The sequence below is a fragment of the Euprymna scolopes genome, chromosome 44, assembly GCF_053919585.1.
Source record: "Euprymna scolopes isolate OS-2025 chromosome 44, ASM5391958v1, whole genome shotgun sequence".
Taxonomy (NCBI): Eukaryota; Metazoa; Mollusca; class Cephalopoda; order Sepiida; family Sepiolidae; genus Euprymna; species Euprymna scolopes.
Genome location: NC_136525.1, coordinates 9,010,940 through 9,038,223, shown reverse-complemented (window position 1 = coordinate 9,038,223; position 27,284 = coordinate 9,010,940). Strand labels below are relative to the sequence as shown.

Genomic DNA, 27,284 nt, shown 5'->3' with positions numbered 1-27,284 from the left:
TGACCAGGTAACTTACACCTAAAATTTCAAGTGTTTAGACCCAAAATTGGCGGAGGAGTTTGGTAGAGTCTACAATGTGGAATGGTTGACCCACTCAAGCAAGACCGATGATGAGGGGAGATTCTGTCATGATTTCTCCATTGCTTATGACCTCACTCAGATTGTTCATGAACCCACCCGTGTGCCCGACAATGACGGCCAGTATGCAAGTCTCCTAGACCTTTTTCTCACAACTTGCCCTGAACTACGTTCAGTTTCCATTCTGTCTCCTCTTGGATCTTCCAACCACTCAGTTGTATCAATTAAGATAAAATGAAATGTAATAAGTCCTCAGACGTACCTCTCCATCGTACAGTATATCGATACACTATAGCCTCTTGCGCACAGAAATCACTTTTTCCACTGCTTCCAACGTAATAGATGTATGGAAACTAAAGCCGCTTTCAGGACTGCCAGCAACCATTGTAAGAAAAGTAATAAAGAACGCAAGAGAGTTGTATGCTCAGTCCGTCAAGTCCAAAGTAGCTGAGCAGCGGCTTGGTTCCCACCAGTTTTGGCAAATAGCAAACAGAATCCTGAACAGAAGCGTGTGCTCTATCCCAACTATCATCAATGGACCTGAGGTAATCTCGTCAGCATCAGACAAAGCCAAACTCTTTGCGAAGAACTTTGCAGCCAATTCTACCCTTTGCGACCAAGACTGCCAACCCCCAATATTTCTTCCTGTATCAGAAAACACACTATGTGATATACAAATATCTGTATGCGATGTTGCCAAGCTAATCAAAAACCTTGATTCCAGTAAAGCAACCGGCCCTGACGGTATTCCAATTGTAGTACTCAAAAAACTTCAACCAGAACTAGCACCCATACTTACAAAACTGTTTAAACGTTGTCTTAAGGAGAATTGCTTTCCATCACCCTGGAAAATCTCATCTGTATGCCCTGTATTGAAGAATTCAGGTGATCGCTCATCCCCCTCTCAGTACAGGCCAATAAGTCTCCTGTGCGTCATGAGTAAGTTGCTGGAATCTGTGTTAAATAGAGAAGTAATCAACCATCTCAGCAAAAATAACCTTCTTAGTGACACACAATATGGTTTCCGTTCTGCTAGATCTACAGCAGATGTGCTTACTGTTATATCTCATAGGATTAGCGAATCTCTTGACAGAGGCAACCTTTCTAGGGCAATTGCTCTTGACATATCAAAGGCCTTTGATAGGGTATGGCATTAAGGTTTACTTCACAAGATCTCCAGCTATGGTATAGCTGGAAATGTCTTCTCAATTATTAAATAATTTCTTTCTCCCGATAGGTTCATAAGAGTAGTAGTTGATGGGCAAAAATCAGAAGCTCACAGTATAAATGTTGGAGTCCCTTAGGGGTCCATCCTGGGCACAACTCTTTTCCTGATCTACATTAATGATCTTCCAAATCACATCCTTACATCATAGACATTCGTAGACATTTTTGCTGACGACACTACCATCTATGGTAGCACATCTAAGACCGTAAATGACCAAGTTCTCTCTGATTCTCTCTCCTCTGATCTTGATCACGTTGTACAATGGGGAAAGGAGTGGCTGGTTACTTTTAATGCATCTAAAACCAAACTTCTATATTTACATCATCAACGTTCTGATCCCCATCTGGCATCAATTAAAATGAATGGCTCTCGTCTTGGGGAAGGCCTCAAGTTTTGACAGGCTTCTGGGCTTGACCTTTACTCCTGATCTTAAATGGAATACGTACATCAAATCTGTTTGCCAAGGCCGCTGGAAAAAATGGTCGTATCCTTCTATCGATCCAGTAGATATCTCACTGCTGATGCAATTCTCTATCTATATAAGAGTCAGATACGTCCAAGGATGGAATACTGTTGCGACATATGGGCAGGAGCTGCTAGAAAAGACTTGTCCTGCTTTGATAGGGTTCAAAATAGACTTCGTGGCCTAGTGGGAGATGTCCCTTTTCTCTTCGCTGCAATCTCTATCTGACAGAAGAGATGTTGCAAGTTTGTCTCTGCTTTATCGTTATTTTCATGGAAAGTGTTCGACTGAGCTTCAATCTATGGTCACCCCTCGCCAAACTTTCACAAGAAACACTAGACTAGCTGAAAACATTATCAATAATTTTCCACACTCTTTATCTGTGCCTAAATCTAAACAGATTCTATGATCAAAGCTTCTTTCTTAGAACTGCACGCCTGTGGAATTTTCTTCCGTTTTCCTGCTTTCCAGCTGTCTATAATATGGTTGTCTTCAAGTCCAACGTGAACAAATTTCTGATGAGCCGTTCCACTTAAGTTAACAAATTTACCGAACTTCCATTACTATCGATTACTATATTGTCCTTTTGACTACTCTACACTCTTTAACCCTTATCCTTGAGTGGCCTATCGGCCTTGATAAGTGGTGACGCCTATGTAAAAAAAAAAAAAAAAAAAAAAAAAAAAATTACTGAGAATGCAGTTAGGAGATTCGGAGTTCCTATCCCGTCGCGGTTACCACCTGACGAAAGCCAGAGGAATAGTTAGCCAAAATGTTATGAAACAACAAAAAATATGAGGATAATAGTTTGCAATAAATAAATTAATAAATAAATTTTTACTTAATGATAGAAATTTGACATTTCTATCGACCTGCACTGTTTTAAACTTCTGAAACTTTGAAAATTTTACATTTCTGAATTTTTGGATTCTTCGGACTACTGTTCTTATCGTTAGTGCTATTTTCACAACATTTTGATCGATGTAACGTTCGACCTTATGATCAAAATAGTGATATTTACAACTAGAAATAGGTTTAACGCTCCCAAAATTCGTACTAGAACTGGTGCACTGGTTAGAGCACTTCGGGAGAAAAATATATATATATATATATATATATATCAATTGTGAAAGTGATATTCTCTTGAAGGTTGAGGATTCAATTTTCCGTGTGGACGACGGGAAAATACAATTGCAAATTGCTTAAGACCCTTATCTAGTTATACGGAACGAAAGTATTCTACTCTTGTGAATTAAGTAAAGGGTTTTGTTCAAAATTCCATCCAAATTTCCCCGAGTTCGACAGAAACATTCCCCAAGTTCTGTAAGAAGGTTACATCGACTAAAACGTAAAAATGTCACTCAAGATAACAGCAGTTCAATGAATTTTATACAGAAATAACGAAAATTGAAAAAATCCGATCCTAAAAATAGTCTTTCTTCCTTATAGATAGAAAAGAATTTTTATAGGGGAATATTTTACGTTTCACCAAGAGATTCAATTCTCAGCAAATCAAGAGAGATTCAATTCTCAGCAAATCAAGAGAGATTCAATTCTCAGCAAATCAAGAGAGATTCAATTCTCAGCAAATCAAGAGAGATTCAATTCTCAGCAAATCAAGAGAGATTCAATTCTCAGCAAATCAAGAGAGATTCAATTCTCAGCAAATCAAGAGAGATTCAATTCTCAGCAAATCAAGAGAGATTCAATTCTCAGCAAATCAAGAGAGATTCAATTCTCAGCAAATCAAGAGAGATTCAATTCTCAGCAAATCAAGAGAGATTCAATTCTCAGCAAATCAAGAGAGATTCAATTCTCAGCAAATCAAGAGAGATTCAATTCTCAGCAAATCAAGAGAGATTCAATTCTCAGCAAATCAAGAGAGATTCAATTCTCAGCAAATCAAGAGAGATTCAATTCTCAGCAAATCAAGAGAGATTCAATTCTCAGCAAATCAAGAGAGATTCAATTCTCAGCAAATCAAGAGAGATTCAATTCTCAGCAAATCAAGAGAGATTCAATTCTCAGCAAATCATTTCTTAAAAAAAAAAAATAAAAATAAAAATAAAAAATTATTGTCATATTCAGATATAGCTCAGTGGTAGAATATTCGACTACAGATCGAATGGTCCCCTATGCAAGCCCGGGTGTACCTCACTCTTATTTTAATGTTTTTTTTTAACAAGTTCTATTTACGATAAAAGAGGTACCATTTAAAATCACTGCAAATCATTTCTTCATTTGCATCTTTTAAAACTAAACATTAATCAGAAGTGACTTTTCCAGGGCATTCATCGTCAAGCCCAAATATCAGCTGACATGATATTGTAAACAAACAGACGGAATTTGATGAACGACATTTTTTTTTTTTTTTTGCAAATTAATCCACCAGGCAAATTATTCCTCGTAATATATAATATTCAATAGAGGATTGATTCTATAATAATACATACGCAATCTGCATAAATTAAAATATCATGTTTAAGCGTATTGTATGACCGGGCATGGAGGAGGATGAATCTCTAGCATATCAACGGTTCTATGGTATTAAGAGTTATGTTATTCGACTGCAGCTATGCGGATGATCTAAGGATAACAGATGCAAATAGGTGAGTTAGATGCCGCTGCGCTGGGGAAGGTAATGGTAATTGCCTGTTTTTGTTTTACGGCATATCAACCCTTTTCAAGTTATTTAATACCAAATCCAATGATTTTGTAGAAAAATTTTTTAATAGAATATATTTGTTTTTTTCAAGTCGGTTTCTATTTAACCCATAGTTGGGACCCTAACAGGTACTACCACTCCGGGTCAGAGTGAATCTGGGTGCAATGGCAATTAAAAAGGTGGCTCCATGCTCCCTAAAGCCCGCAAGCTGGGGCCTCAGAATCGGATATAGGTTACGGCCATATCCAGGACCATGATATGTGGCAGAAATCAAAAGAACGCATGACCACAATCTTCGAAGATTCTATGGTGAATCGAAAAGATATACACAGACTGAATGAAAGCAAGAGCATTTCGGCAACAAATATCACTCAAAATTGTACAATCGGACCTATACTGCACAAGCACCTCCAAAATTGTAAAATCGGACCTATACTGCCCAAGAACTTTCAAAATTGTCAAATCGGACCTATACTGCACAAGAACTTTCAAAATTTTCAAATCGGACCTATACTGCACAAGCACCTTTAAAATTGTCAAATCGGACCTATACTGCACAAGCACCTTTAAAATTGTCAAATCGGACCTGTATTGCACAAGCACCTTTAAAATTGTCAAATCGGACCTATATTGCACAAGCACCTTTAAAATTGTCAAATCGGACCTATACTGCACAAGAACTTTCAAAATTGTCAAATCGGACCTATACTGCACAAGAACTTTCAAAATTGTCAAATCGGACCTATACTGCACAAGAACTTTCAAAATTGTCAAATCGGACCTATACTGCACAAGCACCTTTAAAATTGTCAAATAGGACCTATACTACACAAGCACCTTTAAAATTGTCAAATCGGACCTATACTGCACAAGCACCTTTAAAATTGTCAAATCGGACCTATACTGCACAAGCACCTCCAAAATTGTCAAATCGGACCTATACTGCACAAGCACCTTCAAAATTGTCAAATCGGACCTATATTGCATTTGGATACAAGATACGAAACAACCAAATTGCTCCAGACTACCAAAGACTGAGAACACTTCTCAAAATGCCACCAACTCTAAAACTCGCATCTCAAAAATGAGTAGTTGGAATGTTTTCGTACTATAGAAAGTTTATTCAAATCTCCAATAAAATATTATTGCTCAACCACAACAAGGAATTTCCACTGCCCTGATCTGTCTTAGACTCTTTTGAGACATTGAAAAATGACTCAAAAGAAAACGCTACTCTAATAACTAGGGCTGTGACAACAGAATATTCTTTTCATTCTTTCGACTCTCGGGTATATGTCCGACAGTTAGACACACTTAATCAACCGAGAACCACGCCCATCTATATAAAAAATATATAAGATATTAACGGATATATACTCAAGAGTCAAAACAATGAAAAGAATATGCTGTTGTCACAGCCCTAGTAATCACCATATTTATCGTAAGTCCGAGTACTTTCTAATCCTCCAGGATTCATCGTCAGCAATAAATTAATGTAACTGGTTTTGAACAATTTATAAAGTTTTTGTTTTTTTTCATTGGTTAATTATTGTATCCTTTTATCCATTGGTTAACATTAGTTAAAATTAATAACATCCTGGAACGCTTGCAAAGCTATTAAAACAAATAACATCTGTTGCCAAGGCCGCTGGAAAAATGGTGGGATCTTTCTATCGATCCAGTAGATATCTCACTGCTGATGCTATTCTCTACCTATATAAGAGCCAGGTACGTCCAAGGATGGAATACTGTTGCCACATCTGGGCAGGAGCTGCTAGAAAGGACTTGTCCTGCCTTGATAGAGTTCAAAATAGACTTCGTAGCCTCGTAGGAGATGTCCTTTTCTCCTCCTTGCAACCTCTATCTCACAGAAGAGATGTTGCGAGTTTGTCTCTGATGTATCGTTATTTTCATGGAAAGTGTTCAACTGAGCTTCAATCTATGGTCCCCCCTCGCCAAACTTTCACAAGAAACACTCGTCTAGCTGTAAATACTATCAATAATTTCCCCCACTCTTTATCTGTGCCTAAACCTAAACGTAGATTCCATGAACAAAGCTTCTTTCTTAGAACTGCACGCCTGTGGAATTGTCTTCCGTTTTCCTGCTTTCCGGCTGACTACAATATGGTTGTGTTCAAGTCTAAAGTAAATAAGTTCTTGATGAGCCGTTCCATATAAGTTATTAAATTTACCAAATTTTCATTACTAATGATTACTATATTGACCAATTTCTACTGTACACTCTTTAACCCTTATCCTTGAGTGGCCTCTGGGCCTTGATAATGTGGTGATGCCTTTGTAAAAAAAAAAAAAAAAAAAAAAAAAAAAAAAAAAAAACACTTCAGGATGTTATTACTATTGTTAAAGTTTATTTTATTAACAGTTGGGTTTTTTGTTTTGTTTTTTTTTTATTTTTTAGATTTTATTAGTAATGCTTGTAGTACTTCAAGTTTCCGTTTATTATTGGTTTGTTCAAATATGGATGTGTTGTCAACTAAAATTTTCCGAAATTGCTCAAAACCAGTAAGGCACAGTCAATCAACTGAGAACCACATCCGTCTATATAAAAATATATAAGAAATTAACGGATATATACTACAGAGACAAAACAATGAAAAGAATATGCTGTTATTCAAATATGGATGTGTTGTCAACTAAAATTTTCCGAAATTGCTCAAAACCAGTAAGGCACAGTCAATCAACTGAGAACCACATCCGTCTATATAAAAATATAAGAAATTAACGGATATATACTCAAGAGACAAAACAATGAAAAGAATATGCTGTTATTCAAATATGGATGTGTTGTCAACTAAAATTTTCCGAAATTGGGACAGAGGAGAGGAATGTTGGTTAGTCAAGTGGTTAAATATAGCACTGTTTTCGGAGCGATGCATGGTTAATCTCCTCGACAAAGTGTTGGTAGTCAAACCTATGTATTGAAACCATTTTCACCAATGGAAAAAAAAAAAAAATTTTTCTCTTCGTTGGTTATTTTATCCTTTTATCCATTGGTTAAAATTAGTTAAAATTAATAACATCCTTGTTTTATTATTATTTCCATGGCAGGTGCTCGTCTGAACTCCAATCTCTGGTCCCCCCTCGCCAATCTTTCACGAAAAACACCCGTCTAGCTGAATCCACTGAAAAATTTCCCCCACTCTATATCTGTGCCTAAATCAAAACGCGGATTCCATGAACAAAGCTTCTTTCTTAGAACTGCACGCCTGTGGAACTGTTCCGTCTGCCTGCTTCCCACTGGACTACAGCTTGGATGTCTTCAAGTCCAATGTTAACAAATTCCTAATGAACCACCCCCTTAAGTAAACACTTCATCAAATCTCCACACTAACGTAATGTACTTGCAATAACCCTTATCCCTTAGTGGCTTCCGGGCCTTGATAAGTGGTGATCACTGTGTTTAAAAAAAATTAAAAAATAAAAAAAAAGGTAGGTTGTTGTTTTTGGTTTTGCAGAAAAAAAATTAAGTTTTGTAAAAGGAAGTAGAAAAACAAAAAGCATTAATGTTAGGTGCATTTCGTGTCAGGAAGCCAATATCTTCAGACAGCCTGATCTGGTAATACCTCTTCTTGCACTAAGACTACTGTCAATGTGCGAGATATCGCTTTTAATGTCTAATGAAGAAGATCTTCAATAATGAAAACAACCTTGCAAGCCCAGAGGCTTTTTTTTTCTTTTTTTTTTACATGGGGGTCACCACTTATCAAGGCCTGAAGGCCACTCAGGGATAAGGGTTATTGCGTGTACAGTAATCAATGAGATAGTATTGTAGTAATCATTAGTATTGGAGATTTGATAGAGTGTCTTACTTAAGGGGGCGGTTTGTCAGGAGTTTGTTTATGTTGGACTTGAAGACGTCCAAGTTGTAGTCAGGTGGGAAACAGGCAAGCGGCAGAGAGTTCCACTGGCATGCAGTTCTAAGAAAGAAGCTTTGCTCATGGAATCTATGTTTGGATTTAGGCACAGATAAAGAGTGGGGAAAATTATTGACAGTAGTTTCAGCCAGACGGGTGTTTCTCGTGAAAGATTGGCGAGGGGGGACGAGGGATTGGAGCTCAGACGAGCACTTGCCATGGAAATAACGATAAAACGAAGACAGGTTCGCAACGTCTCTTCTGCGGGAGAGAGGTTACAGAGAAGAGAAAAGGGTCTAAAAACATAACTTGTGGCCGCAGCCGAGATTGAACTCACTACACGAGTTTGTAGTGTAATTCAAATCTTGTTCGTAGCTGAATACTTGATGCTTCACCAGGGCTATCAAGGGTATTTTTTTTATTGTGACGCCATCACTAGATGGGTTGCCTACCATGGCTTAAGAGAAGCCTATCTACTCTTGAGAGAAGGATAAACCATGCCAGTTTTCCAACCTGGTATTTTACCTCACGGTACATACAGTTCCTCGCCTTCCCAAATAGTCACCCATCTGGTACTGCCGAGGCTCAACATTGCTTAACTTAAGTAATCTGGCAAGAACTGGTGTGTCAACATGATTGTGTCGCATATAAAGAGGCCTCTAAAGAACTACCTACTGATGAAGGTATGGCTGATAGGGAAAAGAATCCTTTTCCCGCCCCCCCCCCAAAAAAAAAAAAAAAAAAAAAAAAAAAAAAAAAATCAAAATTTCCCAAGAAGTTAATTCTACAGACCCAAATTCCCACTAATCTGTACGAAAATCATCCAGTGTACGAAAAATCCCAAGTAAATATAAGGATTTAATAATAATGGACAGACAACCCTTAATTATCCCATTCATAACCCTTTCATCTATAGCATAAATCTCACCTGTCTGTTTAAATGTATGGCTGTATGTTTGTATGTTTGTCTAAAACTTTCGACAGAGGTGACGGATTTTCACAAGATTGGTATCATTTTAAAGCTCGACCCTTTTCTACAGGGAGGGTAATTTTTTTTTTTTTTTTTTTTGCTGACATTTTTTGCAAGTAATTCTACTCTCGCATCCACGACGTCGCATAAAAGACGTTATTTCGACCACCTGTGACGTCACAATCGCGGTAGGCACAGCGGTAAGACCGTTTGTTTGTTTTTTTTTGGGGGGGGGTCACCTCTTTTTCCTCTGGTGCGTTACAGGTTCGAGCCTGCTTATTATTATATATATTTTTTTTTTAGCGCTCGCAATTTTAATTTTTTTGCTCAAACAACGCCCTTACACACACCTCCACTTTTTCTGTCTTCCCGTCACGGGTTCGAGCCTGCCTGCCTACTACAATTTTTTTTTTTTCTTTTTACTCAACACACCTCTCCAAACAACCGAGCAACGCCAGGCACCCAGGCTAGTAATTCTTGAAGCGGAAAATATTATAGTTTTAAATTACCCTCGTCCCGTCTAGCATTATCTCTTCCGAAGATCCTTGTTATAACGTTCTACTTGTTTGCTTTCTGACGTACTGCACATCTCTTTATCGGCCTGGTGCTACCAGATCAGGCTGTCTGTAGATATTGGCTTCCTGACACGAAATGCATCTAACATTGATGCTTTTTGTTTTTCTACAACTTGATTATGTTCTGCAAAACAAAAAAACAAAAACAACAACCCATCTTTTCTTCCTTTTTTTCCTTCTTCCCATTTCTCCTTTCTATCTCCCCCACTTCTTGACTGGTTTCCTAACTTGAAATCTACCAAACATTAATACTGTAACCGTTTTCCCTCCCCCATTGCAAAACTCATTCATGTTCTGCAGGGCAGAGAACAAAAACAATAAAATACACTGAAAAGTCTGTAATCTATGATAATCGTTGGGAAAAAGTTAAAGGTGATTAAAAAAAAAAAAAAGCATGGGGGGGGGCACTTTTACACAGGTCTGTCGTTGTTCATTGTAAAACATACCCAAAAAATCTTTATGTTCTTTTTCAAATTTGTTGATAAAAATCAGATCCTTCTATGTCCGTGTGCAAAAGGGGGGGGGGGGGATTAAAAGACCGCATGGTTAAAAAAATTATCTATTTATCTATCTATCTATTTATCTATCTATGTATTTATCTATCTATCTATTTATCTATTTATCTATCGACCTATCTATATATTTATCTATCTATCTATCGACCTATCTATATATTTATCTATCTATCTATCGACCTATCTATATATTTATCTATCTATCTATCGACCTATCTATATATTTATCTATCTATCTATCGACCTATCTATATATTTATCTATCTATCTATCGACCTATCTATATATTTATCTATCTATCTATCTATATATCTATATATCTATCTATATCTATCTATATATATATATATATATATATAAAGTGAAAGTGTCTGTGTGTGTATCTGTGTACCTTTCCCTACGCAATAACTGTCAATTTTTAGTCTACAGACTCGAAATTCGATATACAGGTTACTGAGATTTGAAAAAATCGATGTGATCGGTTTTTGGCCAGAAATTTGGCGATTAAGGGGTCAAAGTTCAACAATTTGACCTTCGAGAACTCTACCAAACTCCGACAATTTTGGGTCTACGCACTTGAAATTTTAGATATAGGTTCCTTGGACATGGATCTAACTTAATTTGAGCCCAAAACAATAAATTTTAAGGGGTCATAATAGGGGTCAAAGTTAAAAAAAAATTGACCTCTCCAGTCTCTTACAAATTTCTCAGACAATTTCTGGTCTAAATATTTGAAATTTTACATAAAGGGTATTCAGAGATAGGGCAAGCTTTTTCATCAGTTTGAGTCGAAAATTTTTAGTTACTAATATATAAATGTATGTATGTCTATTTGCATGTCTGCCTTAAACTTTCAATAGAGGCGATGGATTTTCACAAGATCAGTATCATTTTAAAGTTCGACCTTTCATACGACAGATATCGAAAAATTGGCTAAAAACATTAATATCTTCCCCTTCAACTAGGCACTTTTCTACAGGGGGGGGGGTCACTTTTTTCGTCGATATTTTTTAAAGTTATCCTCTCCTTTAGATTGTCTAGCCTTAATTTTAAAAAATGTCGCTTCCGGTTTGGCGGTGGTCGTAACAGCATAAACATTAGGTTTTACCCCGTTCTTTTCCTCCTTTGCGGTACGGGTTCAAGCCTGCCTTCCTACAACCATTTTTTTTTTTTTTGCTCAACATACATATCCAAACACCCGGGTAACGCCGGGCTGAAATGCAAGTATAAATATATGTTTGTTTTTTTTTTTTATTTGTTTTTGTTAGCGATACTTTCTTGAATGAATTCAATTCTTTATATGAAAGTGCATTTTTACCTAAATGCATGTTTGGGAATAATTTTCCCTTTGACCAATTTGGTACCCCCTAAATGGGGAGCGGCATATATATTATTAGACGACAAAACACGTGTCAGTGGATAATTATATTTAAAAATATAATAGAAGGCTATATCACCGGTAGTATAATATCACGTGACCTAAATTTTCCTGGGTCTGAAATGCGGTACCCATCTGGTACATTAGCATGTTGAAAACAAAGTGGATGATTCGAGGTTTCCAAAAAAAAATTGGAGCTTCATTCACGGATACACTTTAAGGCCGTGCTCAGGACCTGTGTACATATTGTTAAACGTTTGTATACAGTGAGTGTATGCGCAAGAATATCTACGCTACACTCGCAGACTGTCAATTAGAATTAAAGTTTACAAGTCAAAGTCAAGTATTACGGTTCATTTGTGCTCATGAATCAAAGAAGAATATTTCTCGGAAGCGACTAGTCTAGATAAGAAGCAAAAACTTAAGTAAAATGAAAACGTAGTGATCGTAAACAACCATATGTTGCTTGTCATTTTGTTTTTCATGTACTTATTATTGATTGATAATGGGAGGGAAAAACCACATTGCTATTATTTATTAGAGAAATTTGATTAGTCATCGGAGACAGACATAGATCAAGGGAGCAGAGGAGAGATCAGGGGAAGATCGAGGGATGGGGAGATAGAAAGAGAGAGACAGCTCGGGGGATAGAGAGAGAGAGAAATCTGAGGGATGGCGACGGGGGAAAGGGAGACAGAGATCCGTGGAGGGGGATGGGGAAAGGGAGACAGAGATCCGTGGAGGGGGATGGGGAAAGGGAGACAGAGATCCGGGGATGGGGATGGGGAAAGGGAGAGAGATCCGGGGATGGGGAAAGGGAGAGAGATCCGGGGATGGGGAAAGGGAGAGAGATCCAGAGATGGGGAAAGGGAGAGAGATCCGGGGATGGGGAAAGGGAGAGAGATCCGGGGATGGGGAAAGGGAGAGAGATCCGGGGATGGGGAAAGGGAGAGAGATCCGGGGATGGGGAAAGGGAGAGAGATCCGGGGATGGGGAAAGGGAGAGAGATCCGGGGATGGGGAAAGGGAGAGAGATCCGGGGAGGGGGGGAAGGGAGAGAGATCCGGGGATGGGGAAAGGGAGAGAGATCCGGGGATGGGGGAAGGGAGAGAGATCCGGGGAGGGGGGAAGGGAGAGAGATCCGGGGAGGGGGGAAGGGAGAGAGATCCGGGGAGGGGGGGAAGGGAGAGAGATCCGGGGAGGGGGGGAAGGGAGAGAGATCCGGGGAGAGGGGAAGGGAGAGAGATCCGGGGAGAGGGGAAGGGAGAGAGATCCGGGGAGAGGGGAAGGGAGAGAGATCTGGGGAGGGGGGGAAGGGAGAGAGATCTGGGGAGGGGGGGAAGGGAGAGAGATCCGGGGAGGGGAGATATGGGTCGGGGATGGGGAAAGGGGGGGGAGAGAGTGATGGGTCGAGGGATGGGGAAAGGGGGGGGGAGGGAGAGTGATGGGTTGAGGGATGGGGAAAGGGGGAGGGAGAGTTTTATCTGTTTTAGTATTATATAAAAAATAGATTAATTTATTAAATATTTATTTAGAAACCTATAATACAATGTTAAGATATTTCTTAAAGAAACAAACTTTAACACATCGAATGCTTTACGTAAAATATCGCAGAAGTAATATTTTTAACTGCGACGCCAGACGAACTCCTTCAGGTAACTTCCGAAATTTTAAGCACTAGTTCCTCGTATCTAAACATTTCTTCGTACTTATGCACTTATGTTACTGTGCTCAAATAATTACGTTATTATTTAGAAAACCATTCGGAAGATAGGGATAGGAGAGGGTTTTGTAATTATTGTACTTTCACCTAACAATTTAATTAGATATCGTAAAACTTGAATTGGTACATTTTTTTACTTGGTTTCGGCCTTAACAATGTTCTTTTAAAAAGGCTTTCGGGTATGCTGAAAATGAATATCGAATTTAAATTTTCCGTAGTAGCCATTGTTGTGCGCGCAAGCGCGCATATTTTTGCCACGCTCTTGAAAACTACTTATTTGGAGAAAATTTAAATGCGATGTTCGTTTCCAGCATACCCGAAGAAACACCTATTACAGTCGTCATTTTAAAGGAAAATGTTCAGGTGGAAACCAAGTAAAAATTTAACCTGAAAATACTATTTTAAAAATAGCACGGTAACATAAGTGCATAGGCAAGCATTTCTTTGTTGTAATATTTTTTAAGCAATTACACTTTTCGTGTAAATAATAATAATAAAAATAAATAAATAAAAATAAAAAAAAACTCTTAAAACATGATTGCTAGCAAAAGAAGAAACTCAAACAAGAAGTCCGGTCTAGTAAGCGGAACAATTTTACATCGGTAAGCAGTTTTCAACTAACACCGGTTATGGTCGACCATGCTTCCGTTACGCCTATGTTATTTTTACGCAATTTCTTTGGTTCTTTTTCTGTCAACAGCAAATGGTTACATGGAGAGGAGGGAAGGGGTGGGGGTGAAATAAACACCCGAATTATTTAAAAAAAAATTGGGTAAAACTATACAAACACCGTGACAGCGAATTAACCCTACCCCTAACCCTAAACCCTAATCCTAACCCTAACGCTGTCACGGTGTTTGTATAATAATACCAAAAATTGACTATACGTGATTTATTTCCGTCTTGGGCAAAACATGTTGATCTTTGAGCTTTGACCCGTATTTGAGAATTTTATAGACATATAAAAATGGCTGCGAGTTACAAAACTCAGATGTACGAAAAAGTGGTCAAAATTAAAAATAACAAACAAATGTTATCAAAAGCAAGATAAGTTACTCTCCTGCCTATCTGGAAAAGATTTTAGTGGTTTTATTCACTTTTAAACGTTTGATGGCTTAGAAAATCATACAGTGTTTATCATATGCGAAAAAGACGGTACTCATGCACCATGCAGAGCGTGATCCGATCCGTGTTGAAATAATAACGTTATTTAAAAAGCCATTCTTAACATGGGGAGGGGAGGGTGTTTTGTACCTATTCTGTACTTTAACCTTACACTTGAATAAAAAACAAACAAAAAAACATAAAACTTAGATTAAACGTGGAAATACGATTTTAAAAAATAGCGCGGATCACTCTCTGCATTAGCACCAAAGACAGATGGCGGCGAGCCGACTGTTAAATACGTGAAGTTTGGGAAAATTACTTGAAAATAAAAATTATATAAAATACTGTTAGAAACCTACCCAATATATACCACGGTAACATATTAGGTGGGTTTATAACAGTATTCTGTATAATTTTTTTAGTTTTAACTCATTTTTCCAAACTTCACGTTATTTAACAGTCAGCTCGTCGCCATTCGTCTTTTTTCATGTATGATTTTCGAACGAATTAAACGTTTTAAAATGAGTAAAACCACTAAAAACTTTTACAGACAGGTAGAAGAGTAACTTATTTGGCCTTTGGTAACATTTATTTGTTACATTTTTGGTGCGTATGCACTTTTGTTACTGTGCGATTTCTTTTTTCTTTTTTAATAGCATTTTCAAGTAAAATTCAAGTTTTACGATATTTTTTTTTTTTTTTACACAGGCATCACCACATTATCAAGGCGAAGAGGCCACTCGAGGTTAAGGATTAAAGACTGTACAGTAGAAATTGGACAATATAGTAACCAATTCGGTAAATTTGTTAACGGCTCATCAAGAACTTTATTTACATTAGACTTGAAGACAATATTGTAGTCAGCCGGAAAGCAGGACAACGGAAGATAATTCCACAGGCGTGCAGTTCTAAGAAAGAAGCTTTGTTCATGGAATCTACGCTTAGGTTTAGGCACAGGTAAAGAATGGGGATAATTATTGATAGTGGTTTCAGCTAGACGAGTGTTTCTTGCGAAAGTTTGGCGAGGAAGGACCATAGACTGAAGTTCCGTCGAACACTTTCCATGAAAATAACGATACATCAGAGACAAACTTGCAACATCTCTTCTGTAAGATAGAGGTCGCAGAGAAGACATCTCCTACCAGGCTATGAAGTCTATTTTGAACTCTATCAAGGCAGGATAAGTCCTTTCTAGCAGCCCCTGTCCAGATGTGGCAACAGTATTCCATCCTTGGACGTACCTGACTCTTATATAGATAGAGAATTGCATCAGCAGTGAGATATCTACTGGATTGATAGAAAGATCCCACCATTTTTCCAGCGTCCTTGGCAACAGATTTGATGTACCTGTTCCATTTAAGATCAGGAGTAACGGTCAAGCCCAGAAGCTTGTCAAAACTTGAGGCCTCCTGAAGACGAGAGCCATTCATTTCAATTGATGCCAGATGTGGATCATCAGAATGTTGATCATGTAAAGAGAGAGGTTTGGTTTTAGATGCATTAAAAATAACCAGCCACTCCTTTCTCCATTGTACCACATGCTCAAGATCAGAGAAGAGAGAATTGGAGAGAACTTGGTCGATTACTGTCTTAGATGTGCTACCATAGATGGTAGTGTCATCAGCATAAATGTCTACAAATGATGTAAGGATGTGATTTGGAAGATCATTAATGTAGATCAGGAATAGAGTTGGGCCTAGGATGGACACCTGAGGGACTCCAGCATTAATACTGTGAGCTTCTGATTTTTGCCCCTCAACTACTACTCTTATGAACCTATCAAAAAGAAATGATTTAATAATTGAGAAGACATTTCCAGCTATACCATAGCTAAAGATCTTATGAAGTAAACCTTTATGCCATACCCTATCAAAGGCCTTAGATATGTCAAGAGCAATTGCCCTAGAAAGGTTACCTCCGTCGAGAGATTTGCTAATCCTATGAGATATAACTGTAAGCACATCTGCTGTAGATCTAGCAGAACAGAAACCATATTGAGTGTCACTAAGAAGGTTATTGTTTAGATGGTGGATTACTTCTGTATTTAACACAGATTCCAGCAACTTACTCATGACGCACAGGAGACTTATTGGCCTGTACTGAGAGGGGGATGAAATACAGGGCATACTGATGAGATTTTCCAGGGTGATGGGAAGCCATTCTCCTTAAGACAACGTTTAAACAGTTTTGTAAGTATGGGTGCTAATTCTGGTTGAAGTTTTTGGAGTCCTATAATTGGAATACCGTTATGGCCTGTTGCTTTACTAGAATCAAGGGTTTTGATTAGCTTGGCAACATCACGTACAGATATATGCATATCACATAGCGTGTTTTCTGATACAGGAGGAAATATTGGGGGTTGGCGGCCTTGGTCGCAAAGGGTAGAATTAGCTGCAAAGTTCTTGGCAAAGAGTTTGGCTTTGTCTGATGCTGACGAGATTACCTCAGGTCCATTGATGATAGTTGGGATAGAGCACACGCTTCTCTTCAGGATTCTGTTTGCTATTTGCCAAAACTGGTGGGAAACAAGCCGCTGCTCAGCTACTTTGGACTTTACGGACTGAGCATACAACTCTCTTGTGTTCTTTATTACTTTCTTACAATGGTTGCCGTCAGTCCTGAAAGCGGCTTTAGTTTCCATACATCTATTACGTTGGAAGCAGTGGAAAAACTGATTTCTGTGCGCAATGGCAGCAGTGCATTCTGGAGAGAACCATGGCTGTCTGTTAGGTTTTTGCTGGAACTTTTTCGAGGATATGAAACGGTCTATACCTACAATTTACCATTCCATCAGGTCTGATACTATAGAGGACACATCCTTTTTAAACATGGAATGCAGAGGTAGATCAAATATAAATGTACGGAAGCTATCCCAGTCAGCCTTAGTGTATCGATATACTGTACGATGAAGAGGTACGTCTGGGGACTTATTACATTTTATTTTTATCTTAATTGATACAGCAGAGTGGTCGGAAGATCCAAGAGGAGACAGAACAGAAACTGAACATAGTTCAGGGCAAGTTGTGAGAAAAAGGTCTAGTAGACTCGCATACTGGCCGCCATTGTCGGGCACACGGGTGGGTTCATGAACAATCTGAGTGAGGTCATAAGCAATGGAGAAATCATGACAGAACCTCCCCTCATCATCGGTCTTGTTTGAGTGGGTCAACCATTCCACGTTGTGAACATTGAAGTCTCCACATACGTGAATGTTAGCTGAAGGATAAGCAGATAGAACTTGGTCAATTTTCTCAGATATGCTTTTAAAGATAGTAACTCTGCTGTTGTGGGGGCTATAGAGAGTAAATATAAATACAGTAGTGGGAGCTAATGCAACCCAAAAGCACATATAGGGTAAGTTAGGATCTTCTCTGGAGATGTCCCTACGACATGGAAAGCCATTTTTAATGTAGGCACATATTCCATGCCCATGGCGATCTTGGGGGTCAGATTTAGAAGTTAAGTTAGAGTATCCTTTAATTGAAAACTCTTCTAGGGAAATAGCTTGTCCAATGCCAGTTTCACTTAAAAAGAAAAGGTCTGGTTTAGTCTCCTGTAATTGGGTTTCAACCTCTGGAAGATTAGAACGTAGACCCCTGATGTTGGAGAAGGAGACATGGTAGTGGGGGGGGGGTCTACGTTGGAAGTTGGAGAACCGGGTTTAATCATGTACTTTTCTTGAAACTTATGATGGAATTTTGGAATTTGTGGACTAGGTCATCAGATTTGCTTAGAGCAGGACAGAGAGGGGAAACTAAGAGAGAAAAAGAAACGAAGAATTTTTTTTTGTAGAACATAAGGTAAAGCCGTAACAGTTACCCACTAATATGGCATCGAGAGGCCCCACAAGAAGCTACTGCATGGTCCAGAATCCATTCACAAGATGGCAATACAGCAGCCCCAGTACTTTCCACCTACTGATAGGACAGCCTCCTTAGTGGTTAATCCAAGGTTCGGGTTCCTGACTATCAGGCGGATAACGTCAGCCCAGATTTTTTATTAAATTGTTAGGTGAAAGTACAGATTAATTATAAACACCCTCCCATGTTAAGAATGGCTTTTTAAATAATATTTTGGCATGGTAGCAAAACTGCATAAGTACCTTTTTTATAATTTTTGAATGACCACTTTTTCGTACGTTTGGATTGTAATACAAATCTGCAAATATTACTTAATTGTCATGTCGAAAATAGTAATATATCCAAATATTACGAAAATCATTGAGTAGAATACAAAAAATGTTTTTTTTACATAGGCATCACCACTTATCAAGGCCCATGGGGCATTCGAGGATAAGGGTTAAAGAGTGTACAGTAGTCAATTGGACAATATAGTAATCGTTAGTGAAGTGATGGAAATTCGGTAACTTTGTTAACTTGTGGAACGGCTCATCAAGAACTTGTTTACGTTGGACTTGAAGACAACCATATTGTAGTTGGCAGGCAAACAGAAGATAGAATTGCACGCCTATGGAACTAAGAAAGAAACTTTGTTCATGGAATCTACCTTTAGGTTTAGGCACAGATAGAGAGTGGAGGATATTATTGGTAGTGTTTTCATCTAGACGAGTGTTTCTTGTGAAAGTTTGACGAGGAGGAGGGGGCATAGACTGCGGCTCAGAGAAGCACTTGCGATGAAAATAACGCTAAAACAGAAAGACTCGCAACATCTCTTCTGTGAGAAAGAGGTTGCAGGGAAGAGAAAAGGGCATCCTCTACCAAGATACGAAGTCTATTTTGAACTCTATCTAGCAGATATGGGGAAAATTGCTTTAAATGACAATTAGCATTTTAGCGGCAATAAACTTCTTTTTTTTTTAATAAAAACACAATAGCTGTTTTTCTATTCGATAAAATTTTGTAGTATTTGGATATATTACTATTTTTGACACAATTTTGTAATATTTTTAATTACAAGAACATATTTAGGTACTCCTTGGGCGTTGAGCTCCATGGCGACCAGCAGAATTATTTAATGGTTGCTCCCTTAGTCCCCCTCTTAGTCAAGGCTAACGCATGCACACGTAACATTTATCATTTATTTACTTACGTTGCCTTTCGCACTTTTACAAACATTTATTTACGTTGGCTTAACTCTTTTCATGAAGATTGGAAAAAAGTTTTACTCTTCATGAATATTACAAGAAAAAAAAGTTACTAAACATTTAATAATTTCTCACTTTTACAAACATTTGTAATTTACATGAGCGGATAATTTTTTGGTAAATTTACATTTAGGTCCACCTCCACAATTTTTTTTTTTTTTTTTTTTTACAAGGTGGTCACCACTTATCAAGACCCGGAAGCCACTCATGGATAAGGGTTATTGTAAGTACAGTACGTTAACCTTCAACCCTGTTTAAATGACTTTTATTGATAAATAAATCTACTTCTCTCCAACGGCACTGAACCTCTCCCCCTTTTTTTTTTTTTAGTAGTATTTGCGGGTGGGCATGCCAACAACAAAAACAGTTAAATTTTGCAAATATTTTTTCACCCCACCCCTCCAAAAATGGTGTTTATTCCGAAAGCTGTTCTTAACATGAGTAGGTTGGAGGTGTTTATAAGGTGGACCTAATTATAAAAAAAAAAAAAAAAAAAAAAAAAAAAAAAATACCAATTTTTTAAAATGAATATTAAAATAAAATCTCACTTTTACATAAACAACTATTTTTTTATTAACTTTTTCCCTTTAAAAATTAGTAAATTTCAATGAATCATTTATCATTAATATGTGTTTTTGGTGTTGTGTTGAATGAAACTTTTTGCTTTTGTTTTTCATTACAACAATAATTAACCAATTTCAATCTTCCGGCATGCGTTTAGGGTTTTTTTTTTTTTTTTTTTTTTTTACAAAGGCATCACCACATTATCAAGGCCCAGAGGCCACTCAAGGATAAGGGTTAAAGAGTGTACAGTAGAAGTTGGTCAATATAGTAATCATTAGTAATGAAAATTTGGTAAATTTAATAACTTATATGGAACGGCTCATCAAGAACTTATTTACCTTAGACTTGAACACAACCATATTGTAGTCAGCCGGAAAGCAGGAAAACGGAAGACAATTCCACAGGCGTGCAGTTCTAAGAAAGAAGCTTTGTTCATGGAATCTATGTTTAGGTTTAGGCACAGATAAAGAGTGGGGGAAATTATTGATAGTGTTTACAGCTAGACGAGTGTTTCTTGTGAAAGTTTGGCGAGGGGGGACTATAGATTGAAGCTCAGTTGAACACTTTCCATGAAAATAACGATACATCAGAGACAAACTCGCAACATCTCTTCTGTGAGATAAAGGTTGTAAGGAGGAGAAAAGGACATCTCCTACGAGGCTACGAAGTCTATTTTGAACTCTATCAAGGCAGGACAAGTCCTTTCTAGCAGCTCCTGCCCAGATGTGGCAACAGTATTCCATCCTTGGACGTACCTGGCTCTTATATAGATAGAGAATAGCATCAGCAGTGAGATATCTACTGGATCGATAGAAAGATCCCACCATTTTTCCAGCGGCCTTGGCAACAGATTTGATATACGTGTTCCATTTAAGATCAGGAGTAATGGTCAAGCCCAGAAGCTTGTCAAAACTTGAGGCCTCCTGAAGACGAGAGCCATTCATTTCAATTGATGACAAATGTGGATTAAAATGTTGATGATGTAAAGAGAGAAGCTTAGTTTTAGATGCATTAAAAGTAACCAGCCACTCCTTTCCCCATTGTACTACATGCTCAAGATCAGAGGAGAGAGAATTGGAGAGTACTTGCTCGTTTACTGTCTTAGATGTGGTACCATAAATGGTAGTGTCGTCAGCATAAATGTCTACAAATGATGTAAGGATATGATTTGGAAGATCATTAATGTAGATCAGGAAAAGAGTTGGGCCCAGGAGGGATCCCTGAGGGACACCGGCATTAATACTGTGAGCTTCTGATTTTTGCCCCTCAACTACTACTCTTATGAACCTATCAGAAAGAAATGATTTAATAATTGAGAAGACTTTTCCAGCTATACCATAGCTAGCGATCTTATGAAGTAAACCTTTATGCCATACCCTATCAAAGGCTTTAGATATGTCAAGAGCAATTGCCCTAGAAAGATTGCCACCGTCGAGAGATTTGCTAATCCTATGCGATATAACTGTAAGGACATCTGCTGTAGATCTAGCAGAACGGAAACCATATTGAGTGTCACTAAGAAGGTTATTTTTGTTGAGATGTTTGATTACTTCTGTATTTAACACAGATTCTAGCAACTTACTCATGACGCACAGGAGACTTATTGGCCTGTACTGAGAGGGGGATGAGCGATCACCTGAATTCTTAAATACAGGGCATACTGATGAGATTTTCCAGGGAGATGGGAAACTATTCTCCTTAAGACAACGTTTAAACAGTTTTGTAAGTATGGGCGCTAGTTCAGGTTGAAGTTTTTTGAGTACTATAATTGGAATACCATCAGGGCCAGTTGCTTTACTCGAATCAAGGTTTTTGATTAGCTTGGCAACATCACGTACAGATATACGTATATCACATAGCGTGTTTTCTGATACAGGGTTACGAAATTATCAATAAATCCTTTAGTTACTAAGTCAACGTCAGTAAATAAAAAAAAATGTTACGTGCGCATGCATTAGCCTTGACTTGGGGAGGGGGGGAACTAAGGGAGCAACCATCAAATAATTCTGCTGGTCGCCATGGAACTCAACGCCCAAGGAGTACCCATATTTAAAAACTCGATCCATCGACTATCTTAAACATCTTTTTTGGATAACCTTTACGGAGATGGTCCCAACGTCCGGCTCGTTCTGAGCTCAGGGAAAGGCCGTCTGACGCAGGCGGTGTCGAGGCAGAAAATTACCCCTTCAATAAAGTGCCCAGTTGTTAACTTAAGGAGAAAAAACCCATTACAATAATTAGAATTTTTATTTTTTATTTTAAACAGTTCAAATAATTAGAATTTAAAAAAATAAACAGTTCAAATAATTAGAATTTTACAAAATAAACAGTTCAAATAATTAGAATTTAAAAACAAAAAAACAGTCCACATGATTAGAATAGTTCCACGTGGTTATTTAAGCCTGTAAAATTCTGTGATTTGTTTCACAATATTTGTAAAAGCATCTGTCTGTGACATATCGCATATTTTAGGGTTAGGGTAACTTTCTGCCTCGACACCGCCTACGTCAGACGGCCCCTCCCCAAACTCAGAACGAGGCGGACGTCGGGACCATCTCCGTAAAGGATAACCCCTTTTTTAACTAAAGAAATCAAATTTTATGAGTAAGCAAAAAGGGACTATCTCACATTGCCATCTTGAAACAAAACAAACACAGATAAGTCCGCAATAATCCAAATTTGCGAGTCTTCAGTTCGAACAAAAAAGACATTGGGTGGATTTCTACCAGTCTTTTTTTTTCTTTCTTTTTTTTTTGAGTGATTATCGAGACTTCCAAGATAACTGTCGGCCATTTTTTTTTTTTTCATGTTCTAGCTTAAGACTTGGCACTACTTGTGTTCCAAACTAAACACACGCTTTCAATTAAATTCAAACACGAAGTATTTAAGCAGCTTATTTTGCCTTTGATAACATCTATTTGTCAAAAAATAAATAAATAAATAAAAACCTGTACAAAGATTGGAAACAGTTGTCAAAAAACAAATATATAAAAAAAATAAATGTTACCAAAGGCAATATAAGTTACTTTTCTATCTAACTCAGTGGTTCTCAACCTTTTTTTACTCATGGACCCCTTTTCCCTTCTTTTTATCTTGGTGGACCCCTTCATAACTATTGATCATAAGACAATCTTCTATTTTTCACTAATATAAATTTTGAGGTTTTAATAATCGAAGAAATATTATATAATTAAGCTTTATTTTTAAATGAAAACTAATTTAATGCAAATAAAGTATTCAACAACAACTATAATAATTATGATAATAATTATGATAAGTTTCGTTATGTTTTGCCTGTGGACCCCTAGAAATGGTCCATGCGGACCCCGGTTGAGAACCCCCGATCTAACTGGATAATTGTTTAGTGTTTTTATTTAGTGTAAAGTGTTTATTCGGCTCGAAAAACATACAGTGTTTACCGATGTATTTAAAAAATGCAAATGGCGGCGGACTTTTGAGTTGAATACGTAAATTTGAGAAAATGAGTTACAACTACAAAAAAAAAAAAATACTACAAAATACTGTTTATTTTTGGACTTTTGAACCATTGACATTCCGAAGACGGCATGTTCTTGTCGGATGCTGTTTCGGTTTAGTTTACCAACTTGGCACTAGTTGCTTTTCTAACCGAACAAAAGCTTTAAAACACGCTTAGACACACAGAACTTTATGTAGGTAGAAGATTAGCTTATCTTGCCTTTGGTAACATTCATTTAGGTGCTTATGCACTTATGTTACCGTGCTATTTTTAAAAATCATATTTTCAAGTTAAATTCAAGTTTTACGATATCTTAAATTTTTTGGTGAAAGTAAAAATTACCAAAGCCACTCCATGTTAAGAATGGCTTTCTAAATAACGTTATTTCAGCACAGTAACATAAGTACCTTTATTATATATTTGAATTTTTGACTTTCGTTAAGAGGCGCACTTCTTTGTTGACAAAGCCATTCAGCGGAAGTGACGTCAAACAAGTTTTAAGGTGAGGTAATGCAGCTTTTTTTTTTTTAACAAATATAAAAAAAAAAAAGTTTTATATAGGGACTACTGCCCCCCCCCCCCAAATAATGTTTATGCAGTGCTTTTTTTTTTTATCAAACAAAAAACATTAAAATAAAAACAGAATTGATATAAAAAATACTTATGAATATATATATATATATATATATATATATATATATATATATATATATATATATAGAAGAGAGAGAGGTGATTTGTTTTTGTGATATGTTTTGAATGAATTCAATTATTTACGAAAGTGGATTTTTACCTAAATGCGAGTTGGGAATAACTTTCCCTTTAACCAATTTGGTATTCCCATATGGGGAGCGGCAATCGGCATATATATTGTTTTTAATATATATATATATATATATATATATATATATATATATGCCAACACGGATGTTAAATTTAAAAATAAAAACAGTTCATAAACATATTTGTTACAAAGTTCAGTTACAGATTGAATACAACTATTGGCGGGCGTACACGAGTGTGGCTACGCCGCATCGGCTCCTATGTTGTACGCAGCGCGTTCCAAGGAGCGTTCATTAATCTGAAAAGAAAGGAAAGAATTTTGGTTTGTGTGGCCTTTTTTATTATCTTGGCTTGAACTTTGCGCTTTTCGAATTATTTTTTTTGTTGTTGTTTTTTGTTTATTTTTGGCTGGATATATATTTTTTTAGGGCCGGAGTTATAGGTAATTATTAACAAGAAAATTGGTACAAGTCCAGATTAGCACTTGCTGGATATATATATATATTTATATATATATATATATATATGCCGATATTTTTTTTTTATTAAATTTTTAGGTGAAAAGACACAATAGGTACACAAAACCCTCCCGTCCCCATGTTAAGTATGGCTTTCTAAATAACATTATTTCAGCACGGATCAATAAGTGCATTGCATGAGTACATTTTATTTTCTTGAATAATAAAACCTACTCGACGAGAACACGACTGTTGTTGTTTTAATATTTTTATTCAAAAATAAAAAAAATAACTAATCTCCGCCTACTCTCCCCCAAAAAAATATCCAGCAAAAAAACAACAAAATAATCAGAAAAGCGCAAAGTTCAAGGCAAAATAAAAAAATAAAATAAACAAGGACACACACACCAAAATTCTTTCTTTTTTATTTCAGATTAATGAACGCTCCCTGAAACGTTCTGCGTTCGGAGCCGATGCGTAATTCATTATGGGTGCCTCTGCCTCTCACTCGGGTACAGCCAAACTATTCTTATATTTGCTAGAAAAAAAATAAAATAAACAACGCTGGTCATCCGTACCTTCAAATTTGTCTGACGTCACTTCCGTCGAATGTCTTTGTAAACAAAGTGCGACTCTTAACGAAAGCCGATTTTTTTTTTTTTTTTAACCACTTTTGTTTAGTGGCTTCTCTGCTAAATTCCCTAGAAAAATTAATATCGTTATTAAATTTTTTTTAATCTACGGAAAGTCAATGTGGCCAAAAATATAAAACAATTCCAAGGCTTTTTTGTTTGTTTTTAGAAATGTAAGTTGGTATTTATGCAGAATAATACGGATAGTTTAAGTTTGGATATGATTTTCAAGTTAAATCCATTTATTATGGTATTCTTTGTTCATTAAATCGTTAAGTGAAAGTACAGAATAGTTTTAAAACAGTCCCTCCCATCTATGTTAAGAATGGCTTTCTAAACGTTATTTCAGTACGGTCCGTATTCTGCATTAAAGTACTAGCAATCGTTTTTTTGTTGGTTTTATTTTTTTAAGATCGATGTCGCCAAAATATGCAATTTTTTTTTTCTCCAATCAATACAAGTTTGAAACTTTTTTTTTAAACAGATTTCAGTTTTTCAAATGACTGCAATTTAAACATTTTAGTTTTTAAATGTTATTTATTAATATTTCGCTTTTTTTTTTTTTTTTTTTATTTTGGTGCTTGTGCACTTATTGATCCGTGCTGAAATAATAACGTTATTAAAAAGCCGTTCTTAACATGGGGAGGGGAGGGTGTTTTGTACCTATTCTATACTTTAACCTTACAATTGAATAAAAAAAAATCATAAAACTTTAATTAAACTTGAAAATACGATTTTAAAAATAGCGCGGATCAGTAAGTGCATTAGCACCGTTTTTTTGGGGGGGGGAGGGGGTCTATTTTTATTAAATTAGGTGCTTATGCACTTATGTTACCGTGCTATTTTTGTAAATAGTATTTTCAAGTTAAAACATATCGTGAAACTTTAATTTCGGTGCTAGTGCAGAGAGTGATCCGCGCTATTTTTTAAATCGTATTTCCAAGTTTAATTAAAGTTTTATGGGTTTTTTTTATTCAATTGTAAGGTTGAAAAACACCCTCCCCTCCCCATGTTAAGAATGGCTTTTTAAAATAATAACGTTATTATTTACGTCCGGATCACTCTCTGCACTAGTACCTTTAATTTCTTTTATTATCATAATTAAATTGGGTACTCATGCACTTACTGATCCGTGCTGAAATAATAACGTTATTATTTAAAAAGCCATTCTTAATATGGGGGGGTACCTATTTTATGTTTTAACCTTACAATTTGAATTAAAAAAAAAAAAAAAAAAAAAAAAAAAAAACTTTAAATTTGGAAATACGATTAAAAAAAATAGTGCGGATCAGTAAGTGCATTGCATTAGCACCTTTAATTGTTGGGTGAAAGTACAGAACAGTTACAAAACACCATCCCCTTCCCATGTTAAGAAGGGCTTTCTAAATAACGTTATTTCAACACGGTAACATAAGTGCATAAGTACCTTAAATTGTGGCTTTCGTTAAGATTGGCACTTTGTTTACAAAGCCATTATTCGGCGAAAGTGACGTCAGACAAATTTGGAGGTGGATGAGTGGGGATGACTAGTCTTTTATTGGTGCTAGTGCAGAGAGTGATCCGCGCTATTTTTTTTTAAATCGTATTTCCAAGTTCAATTAAAGTGTTGATATATTTTTTTATTCAATTGTAAGGTTAAAGTGCAGAATAGGGACAAAACACCCTCCCCATGTTAAGAATGGCTTTTTA

The 27,284-nt window shown here is 36.8% G+C and overlaps 1 protein-coding gene across 1 annotated transcript in view; it reads right to left on the bottom strand.

Annotated features, from left to right (window-relative positions):
* The window catches only part of LOC145268685 (patatin-like phospholipase domain-containing protein 6), a gene marked incomplete in the record, with an annotated part of 200,392 nt that overhangs the window by 172,219 nt on the left and 889 nt on the right, over positions 1 to 27,284 (bottom strand).